The 22902-nt window shown below is 33.0% G+C and overlaps 1 non-coding gene across 1 annotated transcript; it reads left to right on the top strand.

Moving 5' to 3' along the window:
- Window positions 1-18861: 18861 nt before the first annotated feature.
- On the top strand, window positions 18862-18967 carry LOC145162053 (small nucleolar RNA R71). The gene has a single exon (XR_013738909.1). It is a non-coding gene; the product is annotated as a small nucleolar RNA R71 (small nucleolar RNA).
- Window positions 18968-22902: the final 3935 nt, after the last annotated feature.

Raw genomic sequence — 22902 nt, 5'->3', positions numbered from 1 at the left:
TATAGAATTTGATGTTTACCTTATCATACTTCAAACATCATACAATCGTTTTAGGAATACATATAAAAACACATATTTAAAAAAGAAAAAAATAAAAAGGCCCATACACATAACCAAATACATTACAGCTTGCAACATAAACCCTAAATTGTAAGGATATACAATACATTTTGAAACATTCCCAAGCCTATTACTTCAACAGTAACAAAATGTAATATCCTATGTAAGTATATTTGGTATAGATGTATCTTGTTACTTGCAACCAAAATATCGGCTACCTTAGGCTTTTTGCAAAAGATGCTTAGACTGCTTAGTCTTTATATTTGATAGGCATCAGGTCACCCTAAAGTAAATCTAAAATAAGGGTATTGTATTTGGTTGCTTTCAGGACCAAAGTGGCTAACCTAAGCTTTTTTTCTTAGACGCATTTGGGGCCTTTGTAACATATGTGGAATAAAAAAAACAAGTTCTAACATGATGAACTTCTTAGATTCTTTCCTGTTAATCGGAAAGTTTTTTAGATTCCTACTTTGACTATTCCTTTCATATTTCAACTCAAGATATATAGACATATATGATGTTAAGTAGGAGTACAATAATTGGAAAATTTGTCTTTTGGACTCGCACATTAAAACAGAACATAGATTTAGGTTTAGAATCCGACGATTTGTTCCAAAATACGGTTCAAACTTAATGTCGGGAAACCATATGGACTAAAGGTGTTACAAAGTATGAATTGGGGACCAATAGTGCAATAAATGAATCTTGTTGACTAAATGTGTTATGTTTATCAAACCGGCGGGAGCAAACATGTAATTTACTCTACAATTTATAAATAAAGAGTTAAAACTTCCAAAAGATACTCTGAAGACAGCCCAAGTACAAAGGTTAATGTTTATTTAGTTAGGGATTGTCTGGTGGTGGTAATATTTATATTATATTGAGGGAGAAGAAGTGGGAATGGGGGAGTGAAACATGGGACGACACAAAGGAAGAAACATTGTCGTCAAAGTGGTGGTGTGGCCGTGTGGACAAGAGATTCCGGATGTATCCGACAGGTTTTATGCCACAAGTCTCTCCATTCTCATTGGTTTTATCTTCTATTCCATTATTTATTCTTTTAAGATAAAAAAAAAATGTATCGGTTTCAATGATTGAAAGACTTATTCATAATAATTTTTGATATTAACAAATTCAATTCTTAAATGCGTATTTCTTAAAGTTTATCTTTCTTATTATATATTTTTGGTCCTAATGAAAACAAAACAACTCATAAACTTCTTCTTAACATATAATTAAATTTTAAAGATAAAAGATAAGGTGGTGCATTTAAAGATGTATTGATCATATTACAACCATGAAGCCATAATTAATTTGTTGTCCCATGATTCATGTTATAGAAAACGAATATAAATAATAGATGGCAAGTACAGGGATGTTATGGGTAGATGAGAGTTGAATGCATGTGCATCCATTGTTATTATACTTATACCTCACAACCCATTCAAAGATAATAATGATTTCTGTCCATTTAAACATTATTATTCCATCTCTGTATTGTATGATGCATGTTGAATTAGTATCCAATCTTGCATGTTTTTTATTTCTTTGTTTTTCGATAATATGTAGACGTTACTTGACAAAATTGAGAGTAAAAGATAAAAGATGATTGTTAGGGTCTGATTGTTATACAACTTCAACAACAATACACCCCATGTATCCCATTAGAATAGGATAGAGGAATTAGATGTCGATAGTCGTGTTTCCATGTGGAGTAAAACGACTGGATTATGTTAAATTTAAAAGTTTCATAATTCTTTATATATCTAGGATGTGTTACCCCTCTTTTTAATAATAAATATGTTCTTGCTTGCCTACACGAGATTAAAGGGTATGCAAAGTTTGGACCAAAGGTATTCAACATCAATATTTAATACATAACAATTCTTTAAAACAAAAATAACCCTTCTTGAAGGAAACTAATGGTAAGCATTTGCATAATGCTACATATCCGGCCTTCACACATAATTTTTAAACAAAATTAATCCTTTTTGAAGGAAATTAAGGGTAAGCATTTACATGTTGTCTTTTTTTTTTGAATGGCGAACAAATTGCATTAGCACAAAAACAAATGACTTAAACGGGAAGCTCAAGTCAAGAAACAAAAGAGTTTAGAGTTAGGGACATACACCAAACAAACTAATCTAAATTATGGAACTTACGTCTTATTCAAATTAAAAGAACTAATACAAATATAATCCACCATCGACATAACAGCCCGCCTTTCATTTAGATGCTATATATCCGCCCTTCACATATATGTCTCATATTAGGAGATGCATTTAGCATCTAAGGGTAAAAATAATAACACATTTTAGATATTGTGGCAAAAGCTTGATGGGGATCCCTAAGTAGATCGTAAAGGACTTTACATCAGACAAGGATATTATTGGACGAGTACTTTAAAAACAAAAGTACATTTGACCCTTGACCATGGCCCAAAACCTGTTATTGAGTTAATTTAGGGTTTACATTTCCATAAAACCATCAAGAACAATAATGTCACAAAATAGTACAAGGTATCCGATGTTGGATAAAAGACAAATCCATCTGGTTTTGCACTACCTTTTTAACAATTTAGAATTAATTGAAAAACATAATAATAGTTTTATTGTTTTTGAATTATTTATTTGGCCATTTTTACTATAAATTATGTAAAATAGAAGGCTAGACGAGTTTTATAATTGAATGATAGGTGATGGTTTATTTAAAAGTATAAAGATTTATTAAAACTTATCCATGTATAAAATGCCAAATAATTGGTGGCTTTACGATTAGAGCCTATGTTGAAAAATGAAATTTCATTTAGGAGGCTAAGGATTCAAACTAGGACTCACCGTAAGGCTGGAGTGAGTGGTCCCTCATTTTGTCACACTTCTTTACCACATCCAAGGAGTGGTATTCCATAGAAAGAGAAAATAGAAAGAAGAGAGAGAAGAAGAGTGAGAAAGAGGAAGCGCCCCTAATTTTGGCAGTACACCCCAACCACATTGGGGGGGGGGGGGGGGTGTTCACTGCGGTTTCATATGCCACATCAGCCGAAACCGCATTTCACCCCCTCTGGTCTAAATAGTACTAATATTTTGCGATTGACGTTTATTATTATTTATTTAGTAATTGGTTTGAAAAACAAACAATGTCAAAGCTTTTACACAATAATAAGTTGGGCCAATGGTTGGTTGCATGTTTCGTGTAAATTGAGATGTAACCACCGAACCACCAAAAGGTGGTTTACATATGATATGATGATGGTCATTACTATCACTGACATGCATGAGGGGTTCACCCATCATACTCAACTACATTCTTATACAAATGATTTCTTATTTAATGTTGTGGGTAATAGTATTCGTAACGGTCAATTACAGTATAAATGAACACATAATTGTGACCAGCAAGTATTAACATGTAGGTACAGTGTTGAAAATCAACGAGTTTTATTAAACCGAACTCTTTTCTATACTTATTTGTTTGAGAATTTTACTTATCATGGTAATTACGTTTTAGTTTTCTTCACATTTAAGTAACATTTTTTTACACATCTATGTAACGAATTTGTTGGAAGTGTTCACATATGACTATTATGACCAAGTATAGCAAGTTATAACCGGTCATAATGGTTATATGCGAACACTTCCAACAAGTTATTGAAAAAAGTTATCCAAATCTGAAAAAAAAAATGTAATTATCTTGATAATTCATTTCCCTTTCTTTTTTATTTTACATTCTAAGTTTGATTTGGTTTAAAATTTAACATAAATGGTAATATTTTTAAAACCATACCATTTTGGTAAATATCTTTTTGAAATACACTATTTTTGTCAAAATTTCAGATTTGACACGAAAAAAAATAATTTTATAAAATTTTATTATTTAAGATATCAAAGATAAAAATTAAAATTTATTAGAGAATAAAAGTACTAGAGATCGAGATCAATAATTTGAAGAAAAACATCATCTCCAATGAAATTTCCTCCATCTATTAAATCTACATCGATATTATTGCTTTTGTCTCATATATAGAGCTATTTGATAATTATGCTACATCGACCGTCTTAATAAAAAAAATTGACTTATAAAGGTAATTACTTTTTCGTTTAGTTCACGTATGGTTTATTTTTTTTATACATATCTAGGCAACAAACTTGTTGCAAGTGTTCACATATAACCATTATGACCGACTGTAACTTGTTATAGCCGGTTATAATGGTCATATTTGAACGATGTCAGATTTGAGACCTTCCAGTGGTCGGGACAGAGGAGGATGAGAAAGTGGGGAGTGGGCTATATTCATATAAGAGATTGTTGTCATCTTTGTTATCACCAGGTTGTTGACGAGATATCATTCGAGTAAGCCTTTCCGCCGTACCCTTGGTGTTCCGTGACCTCTTCACAATTGATCATCAACGTGAATGTCGGTGAATCGTCAGAGATGCTGCACCACGAGCCGAAGCCATCAGTGACGACTCACTCACGTGTTATGTTCAATATTGATTTCAAGCCATCGTCAGAGCTAATTTCAGAATACACAAGTGGTATCTCATACCTCTTCTCTCAGCTCTACCTGACAACACCACCAGTATCCTCGGGGTTATCGGAGGTGAACAGTGATGGTTGCCGGAAGTGAATGGTTGTGGTGTCGATGATGAACAGTATTGGTAAGTGACCAACCACGAAAGAAATTAAAACTATAGGGATCATTCATGTAATTTAGTATAGCTGGTTAACAAACGTTCTGTTAAAAACCAACAAAAGTGACTTAATAGACATATAAGTTGTAACTTTAATGACTTATTACGCGAAAAAAATATAATGACTAGATCAGACTAAAGACCTAATTTAATATGCTACAACGATAGTTTTCCCTAATTTTATGTATCGAGTAACTTGGATTATTTATCATCATATGCTATGGTACACTCTAGGAGATTTGGAAGGCTAGGAATGAAAGGCTATTCAAAAAACTTATCTCTACTCCCACAAAGGTTGTTGATAACATCCAAACGACGGTATACACTTGGATGAAATACAAGAGCTCGACAAAAGTCTATGAATGGGCTATTTGGTGTTCATGCCCTCTTAACTAATTAAATTCCAAAACCTTGCTATACAATGCAATATGATATGAGAATGATGTAAACTGAAACTATACTGTCCCCTCTAGCTCTTTGCTAGTCGGGGTTTTTTTTGTTTTTTCTTATAATATATTTTCCGGTTCCAAGAAAAAAAAGAGTAACTTGGATTATGCTTATCTGCCCCAAATCATGACTCAAATCCGCCCGATCCAACCTTTTCTTATTTACAGTTTATGCCAAAATATTTATTTTTATTATAATTTGGTTCACATGCTTTACAAGCTTTGTCCAACTTTATATACAACTTTGTTTATATTTTTTATTTTTCTTTTACAGTTTTATTTTTATATATTTTGCTTCTTTACATCTTTTTTAACAACATTTTTCTGTGAAAACGTTTTTACAAAATTACTTCCTTTACAAGAAGAAAATGACATCGTTTTTATGCATGTTTTCTAAAAATTTATGCTTTTACCTTTATTTTTTGTAAATTTGTTTTCGGTTTTTTAAATATTCATTTTCATTCATATAGAATTATAAAAACATGTAAAATTTCGTAACTTTACGTATTCATTTCCATAAACCAAGGAAAACATTATTATCTATAATTAAACCAAATTATGGTGTAATTATCTATTGTCTCTTATACATATATAAATTTTTTGCAATAGAGGTTATAAATAACGTAAGACATGATTTGGCCGCAACGTCAAGCCTTAAGCTTTTTCGAATCGTAACGACTCACGGCGTTTGTAAGGCGTGATTTAAGACGGCAATTTTGTATATAATTAATATTTTTTTTATATATTTTCTACTATTATTCATTTTTATACACATATAGTATGATTTCAGACGACATTTTGTTAAAACTTGGCGGCAAGAACAAGCTTTGGAGCCATGACGAAGCCATGACAAACTTTTTAGAACCTTGATTCAACAAGATGTTACCGGTAGTTCTCATTAAATAACCACCATTTCAAAAATATTGTGAAGAAACCATCAATTTTGCTATACTATATTTCAAAAATTCAGTAAATTTGGGATATTACTTATCTAATTAATATGCAGACTTATTTTTTTAAGGGTAAATAGCACAAAATACAGTAAGTTTACACAAAAAATCTAAATTTACAGTGTGCTTTTTTTTCTCAAATTTGACACTGTGTTTTCTAATTTTTTACAATTATGACCATTTGACCGATATGACATCCGAGGCACTTCTATTGTTGACCCTATAATTTAATTATGTTGCATTTTGGTCCCTAAGTTCAAGAAAGAGTGAAAAAATGGCCCTAGTAGCATTTTCGTAAAATTGGCCTTGGGGAAGTACGATGGACGTACATCTCGTACGTTGGGCATACTTGCCAAATTGGTATTAGTAAATTGTATATAGCGTGAAGTTTTATAACTATTGCATAACTTATAACGTTCTTTGCAACTATCTAACAATGTTCGCATATGAGTTATGTATTATAGAACAACTTTACCTTAACCTGGTCACTTTTAAAAAGTTGAAACTCCCTCTATTGTCAATCTTCACAAGTAAGCCACCTTGTTTTACTCTCACGACCTGAAAATTCAACAATGAAAGTAGCATGCATAAATGACAACCATATTCATGTGAAAACCACAAGATATTTTATTTATACACACCAAGAAGTTTGGTTATAATGGCAGATGGAAGATAAAAGGTTGTCATTAAACAACCAAATACAATCCGTAAATGGAGCCTACCGAAGAGTCTCTCACAATCGAACGAAACGCCGAAAAACGAAGGCTTACCGGAGACTATTATTCTCAAATATAGTTTCACTAGGCAAATACTCGTGCGTTGCACAAAATACAACAATATATTTTAAGTCTTTACAAATAATTGTTTTTTAAATATATCGATGATATTGTTGTTAGCTCTTATATAATAAATCTTATAATAAGTTGGTATAAACATTATTTAGTTTGAATTATATGTTAATATATACATCTTTTAAAATTCTATAATCTTAATTGTCGCAATAGTTTCTACCTGCGGGTTATTCATTAATAAAATTAAATATAATATATGGTTTAATGATATTTATAGTTTTTGTTATGATTAATTAATTTTAAAAAGTTTATTTGCTTAAGATTTTAATTTCTGTCATTGTAATTGTTTAAAACATCAAACATTGTTTTTAATTTTTAAAGGTAACAATATAATTTTTGTATATAATGTTACTTTTAACCATGGTTGCAGAAATCGGGATTAATCGGCGATTAATCGTGGATTAATCGGCGATTAATCGTGGATTAATCGTTTGGCGTTCTCCAACCGTCGAGGATTAGGGCATTAATCGGAAATTTAGGATTAATCGGGTTTGGCGGGATTAATCGGCTTTGGCGGGATTAATCGGTCAACAAAAGTCAACAAAAGTCGAAAAAAGTCAAAAAAAGTAAAAAAATGTCAAAAAATTTAAAAAAATAAAATTCAAAAAACCAACTTTTTTTACTCCAAAATTTTCAAATTTTCAAAATTTCGAATATTATACCAAAATGTTCATATTTTCGTATTTCCAAATTTCCAAATTACAATTTTTCTTATTTTTTAATTTTGAAGTACCTGTTTTTCTTAAGATATATTAATATTTAATTAATTTTAATATTTTATTAATAATCTATGGTCCCCGATTAATCCCTGATTAATCCCCGCCAAGACCAATTAATCCCTTAACACCAGTCGACCGTCGAGCTACGGTCGAGCGATTTTTACAACCTTGCTTTTAACTGTTGTTGTTGTAAGTTATTTAAAATAACGTATTTTGAAACTCTTAATTATTTTAATTTGGTTCCTGAAATTTAATTTTTTAAAAATTTATTTGATGAATATTGTTAGTTTCTTTGATTGTAATTATTTAAAACAACATACATTATTTTTGTTTTTAAAGATAACATTATAATTTTTTTATATAATATTACTTTTAACTATTCTTATTGTAAGTTATTTTCAAGTTATTTATTTGAAAAATCTTAATGATTATAAAAAATAGTTTCATGGTTTTTTTTGTTAATTTAGGATTACAATCAGGTTTAACACTATAATTTATAACTTTTAACTATTTATAAAATAGTCACTCGATTTTTTTCAAGTTAACTGAAATTTTGATTTAAGTTAAGCGTTTAACATTATATTGAAATTAATAATTTAACTATTTTGCATAAAATCATAAAATATACAAAAGTTGTGACTTTAAAATAACAATTACTCATATATGACAATATATTTAAATTAATAAGTTAAATACAATACGTTAAAAAGTTAAAGTCAAAATTTATAAATTGAATTAAAATATGATATTTTTATATTATGGTTTAGTTAATTTATGATTAGAATTTAGTTTTTGCGTTAATTTAACATTATTAACCAATTTAAAATAATTATTATAAAGAAATTGAAAAGTCATGGAGGTTTCAAATGCACGTGGTGCAAGTAAAAATGTTGATGTCACTGTAGCACATTCAACTTTTGTCATTTGTCCAATTTGATCATTAAACTTTTTTTTTGCGCATTAGACCATTAAACTCGTTATTCACCTGTAAATTAAGCCATTATTCTCGAAGTTAAAAGGTTTCCCAGTTACCCTTGGTCTAGGTGGCTTTTTTTAATTATTTCTAAATTTAAAAATCACATCTTAATCTACATGGCTTTTCCTTTCCCTTTTTTTATTTCCCCTAAGAAACCCTAAATTAAAACTCATTGCACGAATATGAAGAACCATCACCACAACCGTCCCCAACACCGACCGTAGCCATTTTGAAGAATCATCTCCATCATTTGGAGCTATTATTTCAGTCAATTAAAGCTTCGAAATCAACACAAAACATGTATTCAAAGTGTGTCGTCGGTGGTGCTGAACTGGTAACATAAAGGATTTGGTTTCGTAGAAGGTCGGCGTCGGTTTCGTCAGATTGTCGATTTCATTGGAGGGAATCATCAAAGACATCAGATGAAGATGAACAATTAAATCCCAGGTGATGATGAAGTTTCGATGAAGAAGTCATGATTCTTGTTACTGGGTTTGTCTTCAAAACTCGAACCCATGAACATAAATCCATCTTATCACTGCAACATTTCAAAGGTAATCTGATTACAATTAAAAAATAAGCTTTCAAAATCGAGATCCTACCCTTTGATTTTGCGTATCGATCACAGCCAAAACGCTCCCCTTATTCTTCTTGAAACAGTTGTAGTGGCTTGATCCCTTTTTATTTATGTGTGTGTTCATCGGTAGCATAAAACATAAATCAAAGTTCTTCCCTTTTAAATTTGTATTTCTGATGTTGGGATGAAGATGGTGATGTTGGTATGAAGATGATGATGTTAGGATGAAGAGGATGATGGGGCGATGGTGGGTGTTTTATATGCAGGTTTTAATGGTGTAAAGATGGAGAATGGGTGGTGTTAAGGCGTTGTTCGGTGGTTGGGAGGAGCAAGCTAAGTATTCGAAAATGGATGAGTCCACCACTTTGGCATGGATCTTATACAGTGGTGTTCAGATTCGTTTTTAAAGCTACTACCAATTTGTTCTTTACAATCATCGATGATTAATGGGTTTTTTTGGTTATGAAATCAGTTTTTTGGGTTTCTTTGTTCAGAGATGATGATTAATGGTTCTTTTTGGTTTCTGGGTATGTACAAAATGTGGTTTTCTTTGTAGAAAATGTACAATCTTTAAATTTTGTTGGTGGTTGATGATCATTGTGTATGGTTTTGATGGTGATGGACGGCGATTGGCGGTGGTAGGAGGTGCTTCCCAAAAAATAAAGACAAAGTTGACATGGATTTATAGATGTGGCTACCAAAAAATATTTAGAAATTGATTATTAATGACACATCAGCAAGGTAACCGGGAAACCTTTTAAATTCGAGAATAATGGCTTAATTGGCAGGTCAATAACGAGTTTAATGGTTTAATGTGCAAAAAAAAAAAGTTTAATGACCAAATCGGACAAATGACAAAAGTTTAATGAGCTACAGTGACATTATCCCTAAAAATGCATCTTTTATAAGTATATATAGATAGATATAGAGATTATACATGCTATGTGGCCTAGAAACGCGCCCCTATCGACAAATCAGAAAAAAAAACCTCTTAAATTATATATGATATAAATGGTGTCTTTATAATTATATTTATGATATTTATTGAAGAGAAAATCACAAAAATAACCCAAAAATGATATATAAATGATCATTATATGGAGTTTTTTTATAAATAAAAAGAGATATAGATGGTATCTATATTTTGAGTTTATTAATAAATAAATGAGTTTTTTTGTAGAAAAGAATTTAGTATATACAGGGAAATCACCATAAAATCCATTAAGTTTGGTATCATTAACGAAAAAGTCATCCTTAATTTTTTTATTTATGATTAAGCCCAAAAAACCGGTAAACGTAAGCATTAACCGGTACAAGGCTATTTTGCAAACATGTAGCCGTTTTTTGGGAATAATAGTAAATAAAAAATCAAAGATGACTTCTCCGTTAATAGGGGCCAAACTTTAGGGATTTTTCTTGAGATTTATCCTAATTAAACAACAAAGTGTAACGAAGAACTAATAAAAAAAAGTTTGCGCTTTGTCGCGGGTTTGTACGTATTTGTTAAAGTAGTGACGTTTTGCAGAGTTTAAACTTCGACAAATTATCTATCAAATACTTTTGAATCTACCTACACTTAGCAAAGCATTGTAATTTGATTATCTATCCAAATCTAATAATGGATAATTTGTTATATGTTTTGACCACTCTACCAACTAACACACCTTGAATGCAAGCATTTATTCGGTTACAAAATACCTAAAAGATACCTATCGTGAAAATGAATTGTTCTTCCATCCACGTTCTTGAAGATGGCTACACATGAAAATTTAACACAGTGATCAACGACCGTGAAACCCTCATTTGGGACGATAACGGTGACACGACAACAATAAATACCCATCTTTTGGGAAAATATCACAAATCAGATGACAGGCATTAATAATTCTAAACTTGATGAATATTGTGAAATTTGTTTTTTTTGGAATGCAGGGATAAAATGGTAATTTAGTTGCACAAACTATCTTTATCAGAATTTAAGTACAATATTTACCAGCAAAGCCTTTACCTTTTGATTCTCGAGTCCTGATTTTCCAACCCATAGATTTCCCAAATCGTCCTTCATACAAACTACTGTATGACCAACAAATGCCCATGCGAAGAACATGAGAGAGAGAGTTCAAAAAAATGGTAACTTAAACCTTAAATATAATTTTGGATTCATTGCCCTTAGTCACCTGTTATAGATATGGTTTTTTTCAACAACCCCTCTCATTGTATCTGCACCATAACTTAAACTTATATAGGTAATATCTCCACCCCTGAAAGTCTATGTTTTCCTAATTCGAAGCTGAAAAATATTTTACAACCATAAAAACAAAGATATTGAATAATTTATACATTGAATCCTTTGAGGTTGTGATAGAATATACCACAAATTTGTATTGTAACTCTCTGCAGTTGGAGCTCATTTCTTGCAGAAATAACCTCACCTTCAAGCAAATTTGTAGTGTATATTAGTATACTTAATATATGTCATCTAGCAGACTAAAAGATGACATTATTCATACAAAAAACTCCAACTGTTAACACACATAAAAACCTACTGTTCAGATGAGACGAAAGAAACAGGCGAACAATAGAGAACCTTGTAGTGAGTACATAGTGCTTACTTTCTTCTTTGATAATGAAGTGAATCTAACCATTTTCAGAGGCCTTAATCAATCTCGAAACGCTGAAGGCTTCTTTTTCAACAACTGCAGAAAGCACCTAATCACTCAGTAATAGGTATATGACAATAATTTCAATCAATTTTACCTGCAGATAGCTCTTTCTGTACATGATCATTTGCAAAAGAGTATTCAATCATCATATCAGTAGAACCAATTGCTTTAGTAGCATGGCTTCTAAAAATGTTACTCATAAAACTATATTTCCTGCTCGTGGCCTTCCTTCTGAATCCATTCAAACAAAACATCAGATCGTAAATGTTGTTGTTAAGGTATGATAATAAAAGTCCAAGCATCTAAATTAGAGTAAATTACATTGTTGTGCGGCTGCTTTCTCCACTAATTGCAATCTTTCCTCCAGATGAATGAGTTTTTGTGTGGTTGCTTTCTTCACTAGTTACAACATGTGTACTTGCAATAACATCAATTCATGTTGTAACTATAGACATAGAGTACTCCAATAGTTTTATAGGTGCCTGTATAAAAATCATAATTTTAAAACTAAGGGAACATTTTACACTTACAAATTTTCTTTCATTTATTTTTAAAATTTTATGATTTGAACCTTGACAATGAGATCGTCTACCTTATATGCTGCATCAATGGGTCATGTTCGATTGAAGCAAGCAATGTGTTCTTTTCCTTCACTGTCTATTAATTTAACTGTTGTCGTAGAAATACCAAGGGTCCCACATGTAATCGATGAATTTATGAATTGGTTTTGGTTAATTAAGTTTTTTAATAAGAATATATATATTAATTTGAAAATGAAAGAAAAACTACAAGTGGGGTAGGGTTGCATTCATACCTGAACATCTCCTTCCGAACAACTTGGGGTTGGAATACCTCATCTGATACCAATCCTAGTAGATTATCGTCAATGATGACCTAAGCCAACTTTATGATTTGACTTAACATAGTTATTGAGTATGTTCATTGAGATATGACTTAACATAGTTATAGAGTATGTTCCCACCCTCAGACTTCTCATGCCTAGGTGACATTTATGACACAAGATTCCGATCAAGTCATCCTACTTGAAACAACTTGTAGTATTGTAACTAACCAGTGACAATGTGACCCTTTAGAAATCAGAAACTATAAAACTACCCCGAACATCATAAGACAATCCTAATGACCAGGTGACCCTGTGCCACTAAGACCATACAAATGATAACGAGTGTTTTTCAAAAGGACGTCAATGACTTGCATTTTTAGAAAAGATTTTATATATGTTTTACAATTATAGTTTATAAAAAACATGGTCTCATGAATATTACATGCATCCAACAATTCATGTACTCTTTTGTAAAATTCATATAACTTGTTATGAGGTTCTTTAGGTTCCAAATAAAACTTCATTTTATTTTCCATTAGTCACGATCACTTATAACCCAAAATTCGGTATTTTAAAGTTTAGTCGTACATCGGTTTTAAGAACCGGTAAAATCTTAATAAAATATCATTTTATACTTAAGACTTGGAGTTTTGGATGAGTTCTAAAATCACAATTTTAAATCTCCTTTTAATAATCAAATTTAGGACTTCATGAATTTGTAGAATAAACTAATTTTATTTCATAAACTTAATTTTATGCATCTTATGATAAAAAGTCATATTTTGATCAACCAAAACCTGGATGATGATACTTATTCTTTAAATCTCATTTGTCATGCATAAAACATAATATCAACATGTTGCGTTGTGTTTAAAAATACCAATATCATATATCAAGTTTCGATTCAAAAAATAATCACTAGTTTTGTTATTTTCCGTTTTAACGCTATAAACCAATTTTAGTCTTTTTAATAAAAACTTTTTATTTATTATAGAGACATGGTGTTTATATAATGTTTAAACACCTTTTAAACTATTTCAAATATTTTAAAGTTGGGTATTTGTAAGTTTTACAATAAAACTATTGATACCACAATGAAGCTCTTCGATTTCATCTCTTCTTTAATATTTGCTTTTCGATTTCTTTGACTCTTGTTTGATTTTTGGTCTCTTTAATTTTTGATTCTTCAGAATATTTGATCTTTTGATCTTCATACTTTGATAGTTCCAAAATTCTTTCAACTTTTGCAATTTCTCTTATATATATATATATATATATATATATATATATATATATATATATATATATATATATATATATATATATATATATATATATATATATATATATATATATCTCACTTTTTTTGCTCAAATCCTACATGCTTAAGCAATGGAGCTTAACTTCAACATTTATTGGTTAGAGGTATTAGTCTAAGTGCAATGACTATATAAGCTCTGCTGGATAGATTTCAGGTACACGTTGCAAAACTTTTTACATCGTACAAACTTCCAGATTACCTTTCATATCTCATGGCTTTTTCATTAGGAAAGCGAAGCCACAAATACACTATAACATATATTGGCTTAGGTTAATATTTGGGCTCGCATCAGATCATCCCACACAATACTAACATTTATTTTTTTAATTATCACTAGATTTAATTTTAGATTATTATTTCAAATCTTTGTAATAACTTTTTTTAAATCCTAATCATTTTTTCAATTTTTTTTAGTAAGCTTGTATTCCTAAATTCAACCCCTATCGCACACTTAATTGATGCAATGCCCCCATTGCATGCTTAAGCAATTAAAGACATAAAATAAAAAGGAGAAATTGGAACAGACTCCCCTGCGGTAGTAGTGGCGAGATCGAATTCTGATTGTTGGCGGGAAAGCTTGGACATCTCGAAAATATAACTGGAAACATGACCCATGCAACTACTCGTAAATGTGCCAGAAAAATGTGAACCAGAGACTTGCATCTTCAAAAAGTATAGTGCGAAAAATGTCAAAATATTTCACTAAAGCCCAACCACGACGTGGGAAAACGACGCCACGTCGTGGTGTCGATGGTGGAAAATCTGGTCGCGAAAATAAGAAATGTCACGTCGTGGTAATTGAGGGCCACCACGTGGTGATTAGTCAGAACTCACTGATCTCGAAAATGTGAATTGCCACGGCGTAGTAATGATGACCACGTCACGGTGTAACGCCCCGATTCTCAGGTATTGTTTAAATAAGAATTTATTTGGTTTCAAGGCCTACTCGACGAGTTGGTTGCCCTACTCGTCGAGTAGCAACGGGCTTGGTACGCGTGTTTAGTGACCTACTCGCCGAGTCCATGAAGGGACTCGACGAGTAGGAGCTGGCAGAGGAAACCCTAAATCCCGAGGTTTTGCACCCTATTTAAGGAAGCATATGCCTCCTTTGGCCTATTTGCAGTCCTTTGAGAGCTCAGAAAACCCTAATTCGTGTGGTGTTTCATTCTTGTGTGTGTAAAGCTTTAGAGAGGAGATCTTTTGAGAAGAGGAGCTTGGGGAACAAAAGGCTAGGAGCAAGGAAGTGTGGGAAATCAGAAATCTACCTCAGATAGCATCATTTGGAGGTATCAAGTCGTCACCTTTTCTCCTTTTTCTTTCTAGACCTCTTTTGGTTGAGATCTAGGGTTTTTATGGTTTGGTTGAGATGGTAATGTGGGATAAGAGCTAGATCTGAAGTTGTAACTTCAGATCTGTAACCTTCTTGGGTTCTAGAGTCATAAAGCTCCGAATTTGGTCATGTATGAAACCTCTTTGAGTATGAAACCCCCATTGTGAGCTTGGATTTGACATTAAGAGCCTTTGTAGCTATGCATGCACGTAAAGTTTGCAACTTTACGTGAAAAGCATGCCTTAGAAGCTTGAATCTGTAGTTTGGAGCCGCTGCATGGCTCAAATGAGTCTGTATGGCAAAAAGGACTGAAGGGACTCGGCGAGTCATATGATGATAGGCATGAACTTGTCGAGTTGGAAGAACAACTCGGCGAGTCCAATGAAGCTTGCCGTAGACTCGACGAGTGGATGAACAATTCGGCGAGTCGGATGAGGTTGCCCCAAATTATGTATGCGTGGGTAACTATCGAGTTGAAAGAAGGAAGCTCGACGAGTGGCCTTAGGGTCTCGATCGTAAACCAAAGGAACTCGACGAGTCACTCAGGTGACTCGGCGAGTGGGTTGTACTTCAAGGAACTCGGCGAGTAGCCGGGGGTACTCGGCGAGTCAAGGTCAACATGGACTGTTGACCTTGACTGATGACTTTGACTTTGACCAGGGTTTGATTAGTTGGCTTATGGGGTACCTTGAAGGGTTGGGAACTTATGGGTATGATTATACTATGGTAATAGGTGGTGGAGTTTGTGGCAGTGATCCGAAGGTTGAAGTTTATCTACCGAGTCGACATCTACAAGGTGAGTTATCCTCACTATATCGATAGGGTCTAAGGCACCAAGGTCGGCCCTTTAGTTGTTATCGTTATGGTATGCTACATGTGGATATGATCTGTTAGATCATAATCAGGATAGACAGTATGTTATGCTTTTATGATCCGTAGGGATTGATATGTTAGTGATCTGCTAGGTCAGTTCTCTAGTTATGAGAGATTGCTATGTTTGGTAATCAGTGAGATAGATATGTTCGATGTTTGGATATGCCAGTAAATGTTAGTTATACGCACATGGTTATTTGCTTGTTGCTTGGGTTGAGGCGGTCCTGATTTGTGCTGAAGGCCAACACACCCTATAAGCGGTCCGGGAAGACTGTAGGCCCACGTGGCGGTCCAGTCATGGCGAAGGCTCGGTATAGATTCAGTTGGACTGTAGGCCCTGTAGGGCGGTCCAGTCAGGCCGATGGCACAGTATGCATGTTGATTGATTGATTATTACGGATATGGTATTATCAGTGTGGTATTGGTATTTTGGGGGTAGCTCACTAAGCCCTCGGGCTTACAGTTTTCAGTTTATTGTTTCACGTACTTCAGGAGTTCATGGCAAGGCGAAGGCATGACCGTACCGCTCCTCATCCTTATGATCTAGCTTTTGGGACACTCTGATTGAATAATGAATTGAAAACATTTTTGTAAACAATACTATTGGGTTTTATTTATGCTTGAAAAGTTTAAATTTGGTGTAAAATTTTTGGATGTTACAAGTTGGTATCAGAGACTTGGTTTGAGTGAATTGGGGGAAACACACGTGTGAACCCAGTCTCAAATCAAGGAAATTTTTGGAATAAATTCTAAAATGGTTTTCAAAATAAAGGATGGAGGATGCAGAGGGTACGATCAGCCGGAGCCTGTAAGTAAACCCCAAAATACCATACAGTTATTTTGATATGTTAGAACAGCATGCTAATGCTAGGCTAGGGATCTTCAGGAATCGCATGATAGACTTGCCTGATTATATGATGCCTACTAGCCTAGGGTTTCTTGTATATGGAATTGACATCATTACTGTAGTCGTTAGTGTAGTGCTTTTTTTCAAAACTCTTCCCGTTAGGTACCCCACGCTTATTAAAAAATACGGCTTCAAGGTTCTAGTCTTCTAAAATCTCTCGGCTATTTCCAATTAAGCTCCTTCACTGCTTCACTTCTTTCAACACTACAAAATAAGATCAAAAACTAGAGAAACACTTGATCAATCGGTTAAACTAAAATAAATCTAATAATTAAAAATTAAAAACTAAAACAAAACAAAAGGAAACGAAAATGCAAACTCTTAAAAATCGGGTTGCCTCCCGACAAACGCTTCTTTTTGAGGAGACGTTAGCTGGACTCCTTCCCACTCTATGTTGCTTCAGGTGGAAGTGTAACCTCCCTGTTCTCCATCATCTTTAACATTGTTTGCTTGTAAGCAACCCTTCTATTGAATGCCTTTTTCGAGTTTTCTTGCATTTTCGGGTTGACATCTTCATTATGTTTTCGCTTGGGTTCTTTCTTCATTCCCGCTTCTTTAGCTTTGGTCTTGTCTCTTTCCGTGTTTTTCGTGTCAAAATGAGGCTTATCACTATCTTCTTCTTTTGTTTCAATCGGCTCTCTGACTTGATCTGGTGGTCTTGTAAAAGCAAACACCTCAAAAATCATAGGCGTTAAAACTAGAGGTTTCAAATAATTCACTTCTTTTTCCAATTGCTCTTCGGGTTTTTTATGCTCCATGAACTTTTCGTTTCCTTGATTCACTAGATTTTCCTTGGCTTGAGATGGGTAAGGAAGAGGTGGTTGGTATGGATCAACGAAAGAAAAACCAGTCTTCTTTTATTGCCCACGACGTGGCAATATTGCCTCCATGTCGTGGCGACTGGACAGAATCACGATGCTTCTATTCTTTTGCTTTTCCTTCAAACGACTGATTGGACTGTTGATTAATTGAATCAAGGACCCCGATATGCTCCAATTTCTCCTCTTCTTTTGTATAAATATCCATGACTTGAGAGATTGGGATTGGCTCGGTTTTTCTTGAAGGTGAACCCAATAGCTTTTCATGCACAAGCTTTGTTAATTGCCCCACTTGCGTACAGATGCTCAAAATAGATTCTTTTTGTTCTCTAAGTATTGCATCGGTGGCATCATGTCGTTTTTCGCAAGCTTCCATAAATCTAAATAGCATGGTCTCAAGAGTAGATATTTTCTCATATTGTACTTGTTCAATTTGGTAGAGATCATGCTTAAGTTTTTGAATTTCTTTTGAATCTCGGTCTCTCTTGTACTCCAATTCACAATCCTTAGTAGAATGAGGTCCTCCACAAGCTCTGTATCTATCATGTACCACATTAATGGATCCATCCATCTTTGTGAGCCTATTTTCCATGGCATCGAGCTTTGCCATTATTATCATTAAGACTTTAGAAGCTCCATCTCCATTCGATCTTCTTTTTGTGATATCCTCCCCCTCCCAGGTTTGTGATACTCCCTTGAATGCTTGGCGAATTCTTCAATTAAAGCTTTGTTAATGGCGAGATCCTTCTTTATCATGGGCCCTTGAGAGTCTAGAAGTTGGTGAGTGCATACGTTGACTCCATCATAAAAAATTGATATCTCTTGTTGCCCATTGAAGTCATGTTGAGGGCAACGACGTAACAATCTCTTTTAGCGCTCCCAAGCTTCGTAAAGGGACTCCTCTTCTAATTGTTGAAATTTTGGATGTTTCTTTTAAGCTTTGCCACTTTCGAAGGAGGGGTAAACTGGTTTATGAACTCATTTTTAAAGTCAACCCATGTCGTGATTTCTCCGAAGGGAAGTGATTTTAACCATTCCTTAGCTTCACCCTTCAATGTGACCGATAAAAGTCGTAGCATCACCGTGTCTTTACTCAAATTGTGTGCAATAAAATAATGTGAAATCTCCACCACCTCTTTTATATGTTCATAAGCGTCCTCGTGCTCCTTCCTACAAAAAGGTAGTTCCTTTAGCATGCCAAGCATGTGTCCCGCTAGTTTGAACTTTTTAGTGGTCAGGATTTTTGGTGGATCAAGACCCCATCTGTTTTCATTCCTTGTATGTCTCTTGTACTCTTCCATTGACATGTTTGTGATGTCCCCCATATTTCCTACTAACACAAAACTAGAAAAAATACACGTAAAAACGAAATAGAAAGAAAATAAGCAAAAAACTGGAAAACACTGAACTCACGTCGTGAGGTATATCCCTTATGACGTGAGAACTGAACAAACAGAGAAATAAAATTTTTGCAGAAAATTAACTTTTTTGCGGTTTTTACCCCACAAAAAGGATCGATTAACCAAAAGCAATTAAATTATAACTAGAATAAGTCATTCCCCGGCAACGGCGCCAAAAACTTGATGTGCACTTTATATACCAATCTAGGTTTAAATTTATAAACCTAACTACTTAGCTAAATTATGCACTTATAGGCAGTGTACCTAGTTAGATTATAGAATAGCTTGGGTAAGTCGGGTGTCGATCACAGTGAACACTATTTAATTAATAAAATAATTACTAAAATCTAAACTAAGAAAAACAACTAAAAATGGGTGTTTATTTGATTTTACAAGTTTATAAAAACTTAAACTAAAAAACCTAATTAATGACTAAAAAGACGATTTAAAACCAAGAATAAAAGATACTCTCATTTAGCTTCGAATCCCTCCTTTTTCCTATGGTTGATTTCAAGACAGTGGATTAATTCCGTTAGTTACCAAATAAAAGTTACTAGTCGTCATAGTCAGACTAACTAGCATAACTCAATTTAACAACTTTAATCCCAATGATCATGCAAGTTAAGGACACTAAATTGTTTTTAAAGGTAATTTGGACTATGAATGATGGAATCTACAGACTACTATTCTTTGGTAAAGTCTAGTAATTGAGCAGATATTATGATCAAATACTGCTATCTAACACAGTTAAGCAACTAACTTATCACCTATACTAGGATATGGTAAATCTCTAGCTCTAGCAATTTAATGGTCATAAACAACTAGGTAAACCAAGTTCATGCAACTAACTACAGTTTAACTACACATAACTTGAGATAGCGCAATAAATATAGAAACTTTAACAAGCTAGGTTTAGACTTATCAAACAATATTTAAAGCAAAAACCGACTTCATCAATCCATCAAACAAGAAATCAACACATAGTATTCAGTAGTTCATCTAATCTAAACGAAAGCAAGGTTTTTTAGCCCATAATCACAGCTGGAAAACACATAAACATAAGGGAAACTAGACTAAACATGATTAAAATAGTCAAACCGAATGTGTAGATGCGAATCCTTTCTCCAATCTTTTTATCCTTTGATCTCTGGTTGAATTTTTCCCTCAAAGTGGTCTTGGAAGGGTATTTTTTTCGTTAATAGTCGTAGCCTTCAACCATTTTCCTCTAGAATCGACCTAATGTCCGATATATATTTATTTACCAAAATCTGGCCTCCACGTCGTGGTAATGGCACCATGTCATGGTCCTCGAGTTTATCCCGTATTCTCCAAGTCAGCGTCAAGAATCGCGAAGATTCCATTCACCACGTCGTGGTTATCGAGAATCAGCTTTTCCTCAAAGAAGGAAAGTCGTTTGAAATTTTGTCTAGTTTTCAGAACATTACGGATCTCGTCAATCGGAGTTACGAGTCATGAGATATGGTCAAAATACCGACGAAGGGTCAAGCTGTCCAGCAACATCCTGTTTGTGTCTTCTTCTTGTCTAAACTCGCATTTTCATGCTTCCAGCTTCGATATTGCTTCAGAGCATGTATTTTACGCTACATAATAGATATTAAACATAATAAGTATCTTTTTTCTATAATAAGGATAAATATAGCATAAAATATTAAGATATGATGTAAAATATATATGTAGATATGCATATATCAACTATTTTCAACAAAAAATTGATTTTTAACCGGTAACCGGTAAAAACATTTTTTTATATATATCCATTAATAAACATCTTAAGTTATCTTTTAAATATTTTTTACTCAAACTCTGAGTGATATTATCTTATGTTAAATTGTTGTTTAGTTTGTAAAAACCAGTTTCATACACAAAACATTACATAAAATAACTTAAAATTAAACATCACAAGCATTCATTTTAATGTGTATAAAGCAAGTCATATCTAGTAATAATTTTTGTGACCCATCACAAAAATTATTAAGTCTTTCCTAAAGGACTTAAAGGACATTTCAAAAGGTCTTCAAGCTCCCACTTGCCAAGTCAACTGTTGCTTGCAAAAGGACTTCAAATCTTCATGTTGTGAAAGTTGCACCACTTAAACCATTAAGACTATAATTAAGCCCAAAACCAAAAGTAGAAGCTTATGGTTGGGATTATGGTCTTAAATGGTTAAGTCATCTTTAAGGTGGTCATTTCTTCATCTTGTTACATTTAAAAATAAATTCAACTAGTCTAACTAATTTATTACAACAAATCAACAAATGAAAAAAATATCTATATCTATTACATCTTGTGAATAAACAAATATCAACCAAACACAACACAAAGGTCCAAATGGCTTTTTTATACACAACAACATATCAAATATAATAACAAACAACTCTTTGTTTTTTCTAAGGCAACTTTTATTTAACCAAAATGCATGAAAAATGGTTATATATAAAAATAAACAGTTTTAACCAAGAGGTTGCCAAAGAAGACAAATATGGATTTTTCTTAACCAAAAGAAATGCATGCTTGTTTTTCAAAAACCAAATATTATCAAATATAAAAATCATTCTAACATATAAAATATGGCTATAATACCACTGTTGGATTTTGATACAAAATATAAGCTTGTTTTTCATAAAAATTGCAATGGAAGACTTAAAAAATAACAAGTTTATTTTTATTTTATAACAAAATCAAACCATCAATGATCCATTTATAGAGGTTAGAATGAAATAAAAACAACCAAAGAGTTTTTACAAATGACAACCTTTGAAGCCTTTGAACCAACTTGTTTTTGGGGTATTGATGAAGATAACAAAAATCAAATAATATGATTTCTCTATGTGTATCCACCATCAAGAGTAAGACACCCGAACGGCGGAAACGTTCGGGGTCGGAGGACGTCATGTACATTATCACAACAATTGCATCCTAGTAACCAAAGTAAACACAACCATTACATTGAATATATATATATATATATATATATATATATATATATATATATATATATATATATATATATATAAGGTATTTACATCTGTTCGATACAAAGTTTGTATAACAGCAAAAGTGTAACAAAAGAATAAAAGACGCGACTCTATGTGCTCCGTCTTCTCAAAAGTTTGCGATGTACCTGTCTACTGGTTCCCTGAGAATACAAGCGGTTTTGAAAGAGTATCAGCATTTGCATGTTCTCAAGAAAATCCAATATTTTCTTTAGTAATGAAAAAGTAGTCTTAAACCCTAAGACCAAAATGTACGTTCGTTACTGTATTCTGTAATAGTATATGAAATGTTAGTCTGTATGCCTGGCTACCACCAATATGTATAGTACGTTTTGTATGAAAACATTTGTATGAAAACCCTGGCTACCACCAGTATATATAGTGTGTTCTGTATGAAAAACCCTGGCTACCACCAGTATGTATAGTATGTTCTGCATGAAAACCCTGGCTACCACCAATATG

This window comes from Lactuca virosa, chromosome 2, assembly GCF_052849685.1.
Source record: "Lactuca virosa cultivar CGN04683 chromosome 2, Lactuca_virosa_CGN04683_v6, whole genome shotgun sequence".
In the NCBI taxonomy this organism is placed as follows: domain Eukaryota; kingdom Viridiplantae; phylum Streptophyta; class Magnoliopsida; order Asterales; family Asteraceae; genus Lactuca; species Lactuca virosa.
This window is presented reverse-complemented; position numbering and strand designations above follow the sequence as displayed.